The sequence below is a fragment of the Schistocerca nitens genome, chromosome 11 (assembly GCF_023898315.1).
Source record: "Schistocerca nitens isolate TAMUIC-IGC-003100 chromosome 11, iqSchNite1.1, whole genome shotgun sequence".
NCBI classification, from domain to species: Eukaryota; Metazoa; Arthropoda; class Insecta; order Orthoptera; family Acrididae; genus Schistocerca; species Schistocerca nitens.
Genome location: NC_064624.1, coordinates 121,852,000 through 121,866,882, shown reverse-complemented (window position 1 = coordinate 121,866,882; position 14,883 = coordinate 121,852,000). Strand labels below are relative to the sequence as shown.

The following is a 14,883-nucleotide window of genomic DNA, read 5'->3' as shown; positions in this document are numbered from 1 at the left end:
AGAGATTCAAGTAATGGAGCTGCTAATCAATCAAGATAGTTCCTACATCGTTGGTAAGGCCTGGGAACCTGCAACAGCAGAGTTGCCACCAGTGTGTGTCCCTGAGTGCAAACTGCAGGTAACCTGTCAACACAAGGTGGTGGCAACCCATCCCTGCCTCTTGGCACAGATTCTGGACAGAATGGGAGATTGGGGGGTGGGGGGGGGGGAGGATGGGGGGGGGGGGAGAGATAAACGTGCCCGCTCCAACTCCTAAACCGTAAGTCCATCAGCAAACCTGATAGCAATGTGATAGCTTGCCAAAATATTGTGCCCATCTGGACACTAACATCTGACTATTCACTCGTGAACTATTTTGTCAACATGTTGTTGTTGTTGTGGTCTTCAGTCCTGAGACTGGTTTGATGCAGCTCTCCATGCTACTCTATCCTGTGCAAGCTTCTTCATCTCCCAGTACCTACTGCAACCTACATCCTTCTGAATCTGCTTAGTGTGTATTGAATAAAAATTTTCTGGTTAAACAACGTATTGTGGTTTCAGTTGCTGGTGGCATGAACATCTGAGGATTCATAATAAATTAAAATCTGGTACCAAAGTGCAAACATGAATTAAAAAATGAAATACTTTTTTATTTCTAGACATTATGACAGAGGGATAGAGAAACAATTAAAATCGCTTAAAAGAGGAAAGGCTGCTGGACCTGATGGGATACCAGTTCGATTTTACACGAGTACGCGAAGGAACTTGCCCCACTTCTTGCAGGGGTGTACCGTAGGTCTCTAGAAGAGCGTAACATTCCAAAGGATTGGAAAAGGGCACAGGTCATCCCCATTTTCAAGAAGGGAAGTCGAACAGATGTGCAGAACTATAGACCTATATCTCTAATGTCGATCAGTTGCAGAATTTTGGAACACGTATTATGTTCGAGTATAATGACTTTTCTGGAGACTAGAAATCTACTCTGTAGGAATCAGCATGGGTTTCGAAAAAGACGGTCGTGCGAAACCCAGCTCGCGCTATTCGTCCACGAGACTCAGAGGGCCATTGACACGGGTTCACAGGTAGATGCCGTGTTTCTTGACTTCCGCAAGGCGTTCGATACGGTTCCCCACAGTCGTTTAATGAACAAAGTAAGAGCATATGGACTATCAGACCAATTGTGTGATTGGATTGAAGAGTTCCTAGATAACAGAACGCAGCATGTCATTCTCAATGGAGAAAAGTCTTCCGAAGTAAGAGTGATTTCAGGTGTGCCGCAGGGGAGTGTCGTAGGACTGTTGCTATTCACAATGTACATAAATGACATTGTGGATGACATCGGAAGTTCACTGAGGCTTTTTGCAGATGATGCTGTGGTGTATTGAGAGGTTGTAACGATGGAAAATTGTACTGAAATGCAGTAGGATCTGCAGTGAATTGACACATGGTGCAGTGAATGGCAATTGAATCTCAATGTAGACAAGTGTAATGTGCTGCAAATACATAGAAAGATAGATCCATTATCATTTAGCTACAAAATAGCGGGTCAGCAACTGGAAGCAGTTAATTCCATAAATTATCTGGGAGTACGCATTAGGAGTGATTTAAAATGGAATGATCATATAAAGTTGATCGTCGGTAAAGCAGATGCCAGACTGATATTCATTGGAAGAATCCTAAGGAAATGCAGTTCGAAAACAAAGGAAATAGGTTACAGTACACTTGTTCGCCCACTGCTCGAATACTGCTCAGGGGTGTGGGATCCGTACCAGATAGGGTTGAGAGAAGAGACAGAGAAGATCCAATGGAGAGCAGCGCGCTTCGTTACAGGATCATTTAGTAATCGCGAAAGCGTTACGGAGTTGATAGATAAACTCCAGTGGAAGACTCTGCGGGAGAGACGCTCAGTAGCTTGGTACGGGCTTTTGTTGAAGTTTCGAGAACATACCTTCACCGAAGAGTCGAGCAGTATATTGCTCCCTCCTACGTATATCTCGCGAAGAGACCATGAGGATAAAATCAGAGAGATTAGAGCCCACACAGAAGCATACCAACAATCCTTCTTTCCACGAACAATACGAGACTGGAATAGAAGGGAGAACCGATAGAGGTACTCAGGGTACCCTCCACCACACACCGTCAGGTGGCTTGCGGAGTATGGATGTAGATGTAGATGTAGAAAAGAAACAAATACAACATTAAAAACTGCATTATTGATATATACATAACTTGTTCATTTAATCAGAAGACATTTTGCATCATTGTACAAAATTTTAAGTACAAAAACTTCTATTTTGATGCAGTTAGTAAATTAAAATAAAAAGGTGCTGGTTTAGTTTAAAAAATTGTGAATCAGTGATTTTAATTAACTTTTCAATATGATAAAGGTAAAAAAAGTTGCACCTAGCAAGAAGAATTGAACTAGCAACCTTGTGATTACAAGATTAGAATTTTATGCATGCAACTAACAAAGGCTCTGTCAAAATACCCGAATATTTTGCTATAATTTTTGTTGGCCTCACTGTGGATACTCGGTGAAACATGGTTACAGGGGAAAACACACTTTTTTGCTGATTCTTTTATTAATTATATTTTGTATTTTATTTTTTAATGCTGTCAGTGTTGGTACACAGCTATTTGTTGTTAGGTTTCCCAGTACAATGTTCCAATTAATGATATAAATTTGCATAAGTAATCAAATGATGCCAGCAACAGTGTCTTCTGCACATTTGTGTGATGCAATGACACCAATTCAAAACAAATTCTCATTTATCAAATCATGACCTCTGATTAATTAGTCAGTCATAGTGTTGCCTAGGTCTTGATCTGTTGATTTTTTAGAATGATTGATGTGTTATATAACCCATCCTTCCACTTAATATTTTCACCCCACAATTTAAGATGTTCTGTTCAATATTTCTGAAAAAGGTTTATTTATTTATTTTACTTTTTTATTACGAGTTAGTACAACACCAGCCTACCCCCAATTATAAATATTCAAACTCCCAAGTATAGAACAGGTTCAGACTTCTGATGACTTAATAAATGAATTAATGTGCTACTTATTTGATGTTAAGCATATAACTGAGAAAAACATTAGAAAAGGGTGGAAATTTTGTTCCAAGTTGTTGGAAGCTGCTAACAGCTCTCATTATTAAACAGTGGGTAATTATAGTCTGGTTAGTTTGTGCTCCATTTTAGGCAAAAGCTAGGTCTTCCACTCATTTTGACTTTTGACATAATATCTCCTGAAGTAAGTGTCATACAATGTATAATTATTCAGGTATGTTCAGTGACATACATGTCACTGTCGGCAAAGTGTGTTGTGAATAGAGTCGGTAGTAAAGAAGTAATAAATTAAAATGCCATGCTTGATACTGAGGTTTTACTGTATGAACTCCAAAAATGTAGTGAATGATAAACTTTTTTCCTGTCATCATCATCATCATCATCATCATCATCTGTAGCTTGTCAGTGAGAAAAGTTTTGTAAGTTTTGAAATTATATGTAAAGTTTGTTGTAAGTTGCAAGATGCTCTCAGTCTCAAATACTGGATGAATATACTGTGGCTATTTGCGCACCAACAGTGATGCTGCTTTGACACACACACACACACACACACACACACACACACACACACACACACACACACAGTTCCTAACTGTAATACTGTACTTGTCGTGTTAAACTTTTAACATAAGATTACATGTCTAATGAGTAGACTGTCACAGCATTTTAAATTTAGTCAATAATTCAATGAAATATTAAAAATCAAGCTTTTGTTGCCCCTTGCAGCCATTAGATACACAATCTGCAACTGGGGTCATGAATTATGAACTGGGTTAATCGATTAGAAATATAGATTTTGGGCATTTTGTGTGTTCTATTAAAGTTCCTGTCCCAACTGGTTACCATGAGTTGGAAGTAATGATATCCAGTGAAATACAGTTTCTTTTCTTTCACTTAATAATGAGTTTTCATTAGATACAATTTCGATGATGAAATCAATATTTTTTTTTCTTCTACTGATACATGTTGATTATTAATAATGGTGCTCTCTCTTTTTAACTCTTTTCTTTCTTTTTATTTTTATTTGAAATGGAGAGTCTGGCTTGTAATGTGAGAGCAATATTCAAATTTTTCATTTCATCTGGATATGGAAGTGGGCAGTACTTTAAATCTGCTAAAAGCTGACAGTGGATCTACAATTAATTACTCATGAAAGTGACTAGTTCTTGGCTTATTCTCTGCAAGTTAAATGGTTGTCTTAGATATGTTATGCTGCTTTACGAGTTCCTGAATCATGACAACACTCCCACACACATTGCTCTCTGTGTTCGCCAGTTTTTGGCCACAATGAACATCACCATCTTTACCCACAGGCCCTATTCAACAGATTTATCTCCCTCTGACTTCTTCCTGTTCCAAAGGATGAAAGGGGACTCTTAAAGGAAAGCGGTTTGACTATGACAACATACCGTATTTACTCGAATCTAAGCCGCACTTTTTTTCCGGTTTTTGTAATCCAAAAAACCGTCTGCGGCTTAGAATCGAGTGCAAAGTAAGCGGAAGTTCTGAAAAACGTTGGTAGGTGCAGCCACAACTAACTTCTGCCGTCGAATACATGTAGCGCTACACAGGCATGCTTTGCAGCCACAAAGATAAATAGTGGTGCCAAAACCTCTGCGTCAGTAAATAAATTTTTTTAAAAAAAAGGTGGAAGACGAGCTTTTTCCTCCGCCCCGAGTTTCGACCACTGCATTTTCATACATTATCCCTCGAAGTAAATACAAATTCCGTATTGTTCATCTTCGAATGTTGTAGCGTTTCAATGTACTACGAAAATCCGACTGGCAAAACTATTTGGGATGTTTGTCAATATGGCCAACTCTACGTTCTGAATTTTTTCCTACCTGTGAGAAGAGATGGTTGCTAACAGGAACTTTCATGAATTGTGAATCGCATACAATATTCTCTTCACCATAAGAATAATACGAATATAAACATTTTGCTATGTATTCTTTCGTGTTTGCTGCTATCTCATTTAAATCCTGTCTGCCTAATAAACTACGAAACTAGAGTGAGACAACAGCAAACGCGGAAGAACATACATATCACATCATGTTTATATTCGTATTATTCTTATGCGTAATAGTGATACAGTCAGAAATGAAGCACAGCAAGTGACTAGATTTTTAAATCTAAGATGACTAATTTCTGTGCAGAATGTAATGTACTAAAGAGGCGTCTGCAAAGATTTTCAAACAGAGAAAATTTTTCGCTTAACTCTCGTTCAGAACATCTTCAATCATACGCAGTCTATTAACTGGTTCTTGTTGATCATTATCAAAGAAAAGAAGCACTGTAACAAACAACAAATAGCGGTCTCTTGCTATTATTTCGCTAGTGAGACGATTCCTCTCTCTCTCTCTCTCTCTCTCTCTCTCTCTCTCTCTCTCTCTCTCTCTCTCTCTCTCTTTTTTTTCTCTTTGTAAGCGGCGGTAGCACGCACAAAAGCAAGCCATGCCGCGAGCGGCGACAGGCCGTAAACACTCATCAGAATGCGAGAAACAATGCATGACACAGTACAGTAATGCATCTTCAGCTTAGAGTGACGTAAACACCTATAACAAAGAAAACGGCGCTTATCAGATCAAAGAAAAATAAGCAATCAATTCAAACCAGACGAAGCACGTGAAAAAGTAAGGGTACCCGTATAAATACGGACGGACCGCCAGACACATAGCAATGACTACCTGGTAAAGCTTAACTGCTAAGTTTACGACTGGAACCAAACTACTCTAGCTCTCATTCGACCTAAATTGTGGCTCATATTACAATGGACCAACATTGTTTCGATTTGGAGGTGTGGCCTAAAACTTTTCTCTCTCCTTGAATTTCGAGTCTCAAATTTCAGGTGCGGCTTAGATTCGGGAATTTTTTTTTCCTCGATTTCGAGTCTCATTTTTCAGGTGCGGCTTAGAATCGAGTGCGGCTTAGATTCGAGTAAATACGGTAATATGCAATGCTATGACTGCACTAGCAGATATTAAAAGGCATGAATTCAGAAATGGGTAGATTCCCAGGTGATGAGTTTAAATATATCAGGATGAGATGTGTAATCAGAAAGTAAGAAGAGTGTCTAATAACAAAAGCTGTGAAACTTCCTTGTAGATTAAAACTGTGGCTAGAATGGGACTTTCAAACCTTGCTCTTTTGTAAGAAAGTTTTCTCTTCTGATCAAAGATGCGTGAAAACAGGGTTGTAAAAACTATGGGGAAGTAAATCTTTTTCACTGAGATGTAGCGACTCATCATTGTGGATAAGTAACAAAAACAACAAATTAAAATTGATAACATCTTCTCGGGCTACCATCTGGCTGGCTGCTTTGAAATTGTGTGACTTTTGAATCTGTCACTCTCATCATCTTCTGGTGAAGTATCGAGATAACGTAGACATATACACTATGTGATCAAAAGTGTCTGGACACCCCGAAAACAAATGTTTTTCATATTAGGCGCATTGTGCTGCCACCTACTGCCAGCATATCAGCGACCTCAGTAGCCATTAGACATCGTGAGAGAACAGAACGAAGTGCACTGTGGAACTCACGGACTTCGAACGTGGTCAGGTGATTGGGTTTCATTTGTGTCATATGTCTGTACGTGAGATTTCCACACTCCTAAACATTCCTAGATCCACTGTTTCTGATGCGATAGTGAAGTGGAAACGTGAAGGGACACATACAGCAGAAAAGTGTACAGGCCGACCTCGTCTGTTGACTGACAGAAACCGCCGACAGTTGAAGAGGGTCGTAATGTGTAATAGGCAGACATCTATCCAGAACATCTCACACGAATTCCAAACTGCATCAGTATCCATTGCCAGTACCATGACAGTTAGGCGGGATGTGAGAAAACTTGGATTTCATGGTTGAGCGGCTGCTCATAAGCCACACATCATGCCGGTAAATGCCAAACAATGCCTTGCTTGATGTGAGGAGCATAAACTTTGGACGACTGAACAGTGGAAAAATGTTGTATGAACTAATGAATCACGATACACAATGTGGCAATCCGATGGCAGGGTGTGGGTATGGCGAATGCCCAGTGAATGTCATCTGCCAGCGTGTGTAGTGCCAACAGTAAAATTCGGAGGCGGTGGTGTTATGGTGTGGTCTCCTTTTTCATGGAGGGTTCTTGCACCCCTCATTGTTTTGCGTGGCACTGTCACAGCACAGGCCTACATTGGTGTTTTAACACCTTCTTGCTTCCCACTGTTGAAGAGCAATTCGGGAATGCGATCGCATCTTTCAACACAATCGAGCACCTGTTCATAATGCACGGCCTGTGGCGGAGTGGTTACACGACAATAACATCCCTGTAATGGACTGGTTTGTACAGAGTCTTCACCTGAATCCTATAGAACACCTTTAGGACGTTATGGAATGCCGACTTTGTGCCAGGCCTCATCGACTGACATGTATACCTCTCCTCAGTGCAGCATTCCATGAAGAATGGGCTGTTATTCCCCAAGAAACATTTCAGCACGTGGTTGAACATATGCCTGTGAGAGTGGAAGCTTTCATCAAGGCTAAGGGTGGGCCAACACCATATTGAATTCCAGCATTACCGATGGAGGATGCCACGAACTTGTAAGTCATTTTCAGCCAGGCATCCGGATATTTTTCATCACATCCTATGGAAAGTAATTCTTAGTACACCACACCATTGCTGTTCCAGCAGATGCATAACATTACCTTTTTGGATGCGCACAATTCTTTGTACAGGAAGCTACTGCTTTGTTTGGGGTTAACCATTCCTTTCCTTTCCTTATGTTAGCATAAAGACACCATTTCTCGTCTCCACTAACAATACAGGACAGGAATGGTTGGTGTGTTCGTGAGCCAGTTGATGACAAACAAGCAGACATGCACATATACCCACCCACGATTTTTGTGATTTTGTCTTAGAGCATGCGGTGCACATGCACCCAGTTTTTTAACCTTCCCCATTGTACACATATTAAACTGACTTTTTTGGATACCTTTGGACAAATCCCTGCTCCTGCAACTTGCTGTTGTCAGAAGGTGTTGTCGTGGTCCTTTCTTCTGCATTCCTGGGATATGAAGACTTGTCTTGGCATGCTGACCTATTTGAAACTTATTTTTGCACAAAACGTTTTTCTCACAAAATCGATGATATAAAACAATTCCGTCATTTGTAAAGGTTCCAGGATTGTCAGCTATCCACGAAAACAACGTTTCTTTTTTCAGGTGGCATGGCACACATCAAGTTATACACTACACGTCATAAACATGTTCAACTGTATACAAGTACATAGAAAGCTAAACTGAAACAATGGACGTGCGACTAAAAGCTCACGTGGTTTAATTTATTTGTTGCCAGCGCTTACAGTATGGCAGCGGAGAGGATTAGGCATAGGCTTGGGTGCAGGAGCATTGACTCTGTCTGCCTGTTCCTGTTCCTCTTTTGTAATGATTTCACTAGGCAGTGGCCTCTGGGTTAGCAACTGCATGCAGTTCTGGGTCACAGTAAATCTGTGAGACATCAAAACTAGATCGAGCTAGACACTGCCCATCTAAATTTTTAAAATATTGTAAGCATCGTCACTAGTTTTTAGTTAAAATGTGCAATAACAGGTGAAAAGGAGCCAAATATGCAAATGCATATGCAACATGCAAATGCGTATAATCCAGTCTCTAGTCATCAGTAACTGATGTGCTAGAACATGCTCTTCAACATCTGCTTGACCCTCTCCATTTTTCAAGCAAAATTTAATGCAAATTGTCTGATCCATCTTTTCGAAAGTAAAAACTCACTGAGCACTCGAATTCACACACAACCTTTCTGACTGTCAACAAAAAACTGACTATTCAAAACAACTGAAAATGTAAACATACATGAGGAACATGTGTTCCAACAAGATAAAAAAAAAATTTGTAAATCAGCTCTATAAAGCCCTGAAATGACAGACTTCCTCTCCTTCACTCATATATTGTAACAAAATTCACTACCTCTTCTCATGAGTAATTCACATTTGATCCAAAAAAATATGCAACACCAAATGTAGAGTGGGGATGTGCCAAATCTAACATTTGTCAGGAGAAAGCAAAAAAATGTGTTTCTATTTGTATATAAAAGATTTGTATACAGAAAATTGAAAAAGTGTTCTGATACTACAGAAGTGTGCTGCTAGCTGCAAAAAATAATAAGACAGATTAGAATACAAATACTTTACTAAGAAGACATGTCAACTTGTAGACCTGCGCAATTGAAAGACACTCACGCAAAGCTTTCAGCCACAGACTTTGTCAGTATAACACACACACACACACACACACACACACACACGCACACACACACAGACACGACTGCTAACTTCAGCATCTTGGGCTGGATTCCTACGTGGAGTTTCCATTGTTTGATTAATACTTTATTAAGACCATTTTAAGTGCAAAACCAGTAAATTGACTGTTTCTAGAGGCCAATAAAGAAGTTTTTACGAGTTGATTCTTGCAAAGAAGAAAGCAGGAACGAGCCACTGTTAATGAAGCTGTTAACAGTTTTAAACCGACAGGTTCACCTCCAGATGCTTGTTCATATTTGTTTTATTTTTGTTATTGTTTACATTTGTTGTTGCTTTTTTCCCAGCAACTAATGTAAACAATAACAACAAATGTAATATAAATGTGAATATCCATCTGAAGATGAATCTGTCGGTCAAAACTGGTAATGGTACTATTTGTGTGAATAAATGGCATTATCATCAGTGTCTGCTTGCCGTTTTCTTCTTTCCCAGAACCAACTTGTCGTTAGTACACAGCCACAGTCTCAAAAATGTCAGTTTTCAATAAAATAGTGGGAAGAAAGCTTTTTTTTCAACTGCCATTAAAGCTGGGACACTACATTCTATTTGTGATAATACAAGCACAGAAATACAGCATTAGATTATTAACTAGTAGAACTGAACTGTAGTCAATGAAACAATACTTTTTAAATTTTCGAATTCTAGACATAAGCACAGCTTGGCACAAATACTATGTGCCATTTACTAACTCATGTTTGAAAGACTGTCTCCATGGTTTGTGACCTGGATCAAGTCTAGGCGCTTGCAACAGAGCAATGAAAACATAACAGCACTGAAAATCTGTTTTGAAAATTAAGTGAAACTCTTGTCAAGTTAATAATGTTCAACAGAAATCCTCTACATAGAAGTCTATCCAAAGAAAGAATAACATTTCATTAGTCTGATCAAAACCAAATATGTTCTTCAAGGATTGGTAGTGCTTCAGCAGAGTAGGTTGACAGTGCTAGGGGCTTCTATATTTGCATCCGCACAGTTACTTCCTTTCACAAGATGACCGCGATCACCATCCCATCTTGAAGACACACATCATCCCTCAGCATGGTACTTCACATGCAAGTAAAATGTCAAACCTTCTCAGTATTTCTGATCTCCTCTATCATGAAAGATTTCCATTTGCAAGTATCAGTTGTTAATAAGAATCAAGCTTTCGCAACAAACTGTTGCCTCATCAGGAAAGAGGGGAAGGAGAGGGAAAGACGAAAGGATGTGGGTTTTAAGGGAGAGGGTAAGGAGTCATTCCAATCCCGGGAGCGGAAAGACTTACCTTAGGGGGAAAAAAGGACAGGTATACACTCGCACACATGCACATATCCATCCACACATATACAGACACAAGTAGACATATACAGAGGCAAAGAGTTTTGGCAGAGATGTCAGTTGAGGCGGAAGTGCAGAGGCAAAGATGTTGTTGAATGACAGGTGAGGTATGAGTGGCGGCAACTTGAAATTAGCGGAGATTGAGGCCTGGCGGATAACGAGAAGAGAGGATATACTGAAGGGCAAGTTCCCATCTCCGGAGTTCGGATAGGTTGGTGTTGGTGGGAAGTATCCAGATAACCCGGACGGTGTAACACTGTGCCAAGATGTGCTGGCCGTGCACCGAGGCATGTTTAGCCACAGGGTGATCCTCATTACCGACAAACACTGTCTGCCTGTGTCCATTCATGCGAATGGACAGTTTGTTGCTGGTCATTCCCACATAGAAAGCGTCACAGTGTAGGCAGGTCAGTTGGTAGATCACGTGGGTGCTTTCACACGTGGCTCTGCCTTTGATCGTGTACACCTTCCGGGTTACAGGACTGGAGTAGGTGGTGGTGGGAGGGTGCATGGGACAGGTTTTACACTGGGGGCGGTTACAAGGATAGGAGCCAGAGGGTAGGGAAGGTGGTTTGGGGATTTCATAGGGATGAACTAACAGGTTACGAAGGTTAGGTGGACGGCGGAAAGACACTCTTGGTGGATTGGGGAGGATTTCGTGAAGGATGGATCTCATTTCAGGGCAGGATTTGAGGAAGTCGTATCCCTGCTGGAGAGCCACATTCAGAGTCTGGTCCAGTCCCGGAAAGTATCCTGTCACAAGTGGGGCACTTGTGTGGTTCTTCTGTGGGAGGTTCTGGGTTTGAGGGGATGAGGAAGTGGCTCTGGTTATTTGCTTCTGCACCAGGTCGGGAGGGTAGTTACGGGATGCGAAAGCTGTTGTCAGGTTATTGGTGTAATGGTTCAGGGATTCCGGACTGGAGCAGATTCGTTTGCCACGAAGACCTAGGCTGTAGGGAAGGGACCGTTTGATGTGGAATGGATGGCAGCTGTCATAATGCAGGTACTGTTGCTTGTTGGTGGGTTTGATGTGGACGTACGTGTGAAGCTGGCCATTGGACAGATGGAGGTCAACGTCAAGGAAAGTGGCGTGGGATTTGGAGTAGGACCAGGTGAATCTGATGGAACCAAAGGAGTTGAGGTTGGAGAGGAAATTCTGGAGTTCTTCTTCACTGTGAGTCCAGATCTTTAAGATGTCATCAATAAATCTGTACCAAACTTTGGGTTGGCAGGCCTGGGTAACCAAGAAGGCTTCCTCTAAGCGACCCATGAATAGGTTGGCGTACGAGGGGGCCATCCTGGTACCCATGACCATTCCCTTTAATTGTTGGTATGTCTGGCCTTCAAAAGTGAAGAAGTTGTTTGTCAGGATGAAGCTGGCTAAGGTAATGAGGAAAGAGGTTTTAGGTAGGGTGGCAGGTGATCGGCGTGAAAGGAAATGCTCCATCGCAGTGAGGCCCTGGACGTGCGGAATATTTGTGTATAAGGAAGTGGCATCAATGGTTACAAGGATGGTTTCCGGGGGTAACAGATTGGGTAAGGATTCCAGGCGTTCGAGAAAGTGGTTGGTTTCTTTGATGAAGGATGGGAGACTGCATGTAATGGGTTGAAGGTGTTGATCTACGTAGGTAGAGATACGTTCTGTGGGGGCTTGGTAACCAGCTACAATGGGGCGGCCGGGATGTCTGGGTTTGTGAATTTTAGGAAGTAGGTAGAAGGTAGGGGTGCGGGGTGTCGGATGGGTCAGGAGGTTGATGGAGTCAGGTGAAAGGTTTTATAGGGGGGCTAAGGTTCTGAGAATTCCTTGAAGCTCTGCCTGGACATCAGGAATGGGATTACCTTGGCAAGCTTTGTATGTAGTATTGTCTGAAAGCTGACGCAGTCCCTCAGCCACATACTCCCGACGATCAAGTACCACGGTCGTGGAACCCTTGTCCGCCGGAAGAATGACGATGGATCGGTCAGCCTTCAGATCACGGATAGCCTAGGCTTCAGCAGTGGTGATGTTGGGAGTAGGATTGAGGTTTTTCAAGAAGGATTGAGAGGCAAGGCTGGAAGTCAGAAATTCCTGGAAGGTTTGGAGAGGGTGATTTTGAGGAAGAGGAGGTGGGTCCCGCTGTGACGGAGGACGGAACTGTTCCAGGCAGGGTTCAATTTGGATAGTGTCTTGGGGAGTTGGATCATTAGGATTAGGATCAGGATTATTTTTCTTCGTGGCAAAGTGATATTTACAGCAGAGAGTATGAGTGTAGGACAGTAAATCTTTGATGAGGGCTGTTTGGTTGAATCTGGGGGTGAGGCCTGTGGATAGGACAGAGGTTTTGGATTGGGAGAGAGGTTTGTAGGAAAGGTTAACTACTGAATTGGGGTGTTGTGGTTCCTCAAATCCTGCCCCGAAATGAGATCCATCCTTCATGAAATCCTCCCCACTCTACCAAGAGTGTCTTTCCGCAATCCACCTAACTTTCGTAACCTCTTGGTACATCCCTATGAAATCCCCAAACCACCTTCTGGCTCCTACCCTTGTAACCGCCCCCGGTGCAAAACCAGTCCCGTGCACCCTCCCACCACCACCTACTCCAGTCCTGTAACCCGGAAGGTGTACACGGTCAAAGGCAGAGCCACGTGTGAAAGCACCCACGTGATCTACCAACTGACCTGCCTACACTGTGACGCTTTCTATGTGGGAATGACCAGCAACAAACTGTCCATTCGCATGAATTGACACAGGCAGACAGTGTTTGTCGGTAATGAGGATCACCCTGTGGCTAAACATGCCTCGGTGCACGGCCAGCACATCTCGGCGCCGTGTTACACCATCCGGGTTGTCTGGATACTTCCCACCAACACCAACCTGTCAGAACTCTGGAGATGGGAACTTGCTCTTCAATATATCCTCTCTTCCCGTTACCCACCAGGCCTCAATCTCCGCTAATTTCAAGTTGCCGCCACTCATACCTCACCTGTCATTCAACAACATCTTTGCCTCTGCACTTCCGCCTCGACTGATGTCTCTGCCCAAACTCTTTGTCTTTAAATATGTCTGCTTGTGTCTGTATATGTGTGGATGGATATGTGTGTGCGAGTGTATACCCGTCCTTTTTTCCTCATAAGGTAAGTCTTTCCGCTCCCGAGATTGGAATGACTCCTTACCCTCTCCCTTAAAACCCACATCCTTTCATCTTTCCCTCTCCTTCCCTCTTTCCTGATGAGGCAACGGTTTGTTGCGAAAGCTTGAATTTTGTGTGTATGTTTGTGTTTGTTTGTGTGTCCTTCGACCTGACAGCGCTTTTGTTTGGTAGGTCTCATCATCTTTGTTCAATCAAGAAACAATAAATTATTGTTACAAAGAGAACAGTATCTTCGAGGCCTTGTGGTGCAACTCATTCCCTCAATATCGTAGGCCTGTGCGGCAGTCACAATAGTGGCCACTGTGCTATGCAGCATACGAAAGCTGCGGTGCTCGCTCACCTAAAAAAAAAGTACAGTAACAACCAAATGCTTGTGGAAGGAAACATTAAATATATGACACAGTCCACTAAACAAAACATAGTCAAATTAGATTTTACATGTGATCAGCAGGAATACACTCAGGTGACAAAAATCATAGGATGTCTCGTAATATCATTTCGGATCTACACCTTCCAGGCGTATTTAGTGCAGCAACTTGACGTGGCATGAACTCAAGAAGTCATTGGAAGTCCCCTGCAGAAATATTGAGCCATTTGACTCAATAGCTGTCCATAATTGCAAAGGTTTTGCTGGTGCAGGACTTTGTGTGCGAACTGACCTCATGATTGTGTTCCACAAATCTTCGGTGGGGTTCGTCATGGGCGATCTGGATGGCCAAATCATTTGCTCGAATTGACCACTGTGTTCTTCAAACCAACTGCGAAAAATTGTGGCCTGGTGATGTGGCTCGTTGTCATCCATAGAAATTCCATTGCCATTTGGGAACATGAAGTGCATAAGCAATCTATAAAAAGGGTAGAAAATCGGATGCATTTAGTTACCGGCCAATTTCACTGACATCTATTTGTTTTAGAATCATGGAACATGTTTTGTGTTCAGACATAATGGTCTTTCTAGAATCTGAGAAGGTCATCTGCAGAAACCAGCACAGTTTTAGGAAACAGCAGTCATGCGAGACACAGCTGGCCCTCTTTGTGCACGATATACAACAGGCTCTAGATACCG

The 14,883-nt window shown here is 42.0% G+C and overlaps 1 protein-coding gene across 6 annotated transcripts in view; it reads left to right on the top strand.

Annotated features, from left to right (window-relative positions):
- LOC126212854 (histone acetyltransferase KAT2A) overlaps positions 1-14,883 on the top strand; it is a 390,973-nt gene that overhangs the window by 134,980 nt on the left and 241,110 nt on the right. The window lies entirely within an intron of this gene.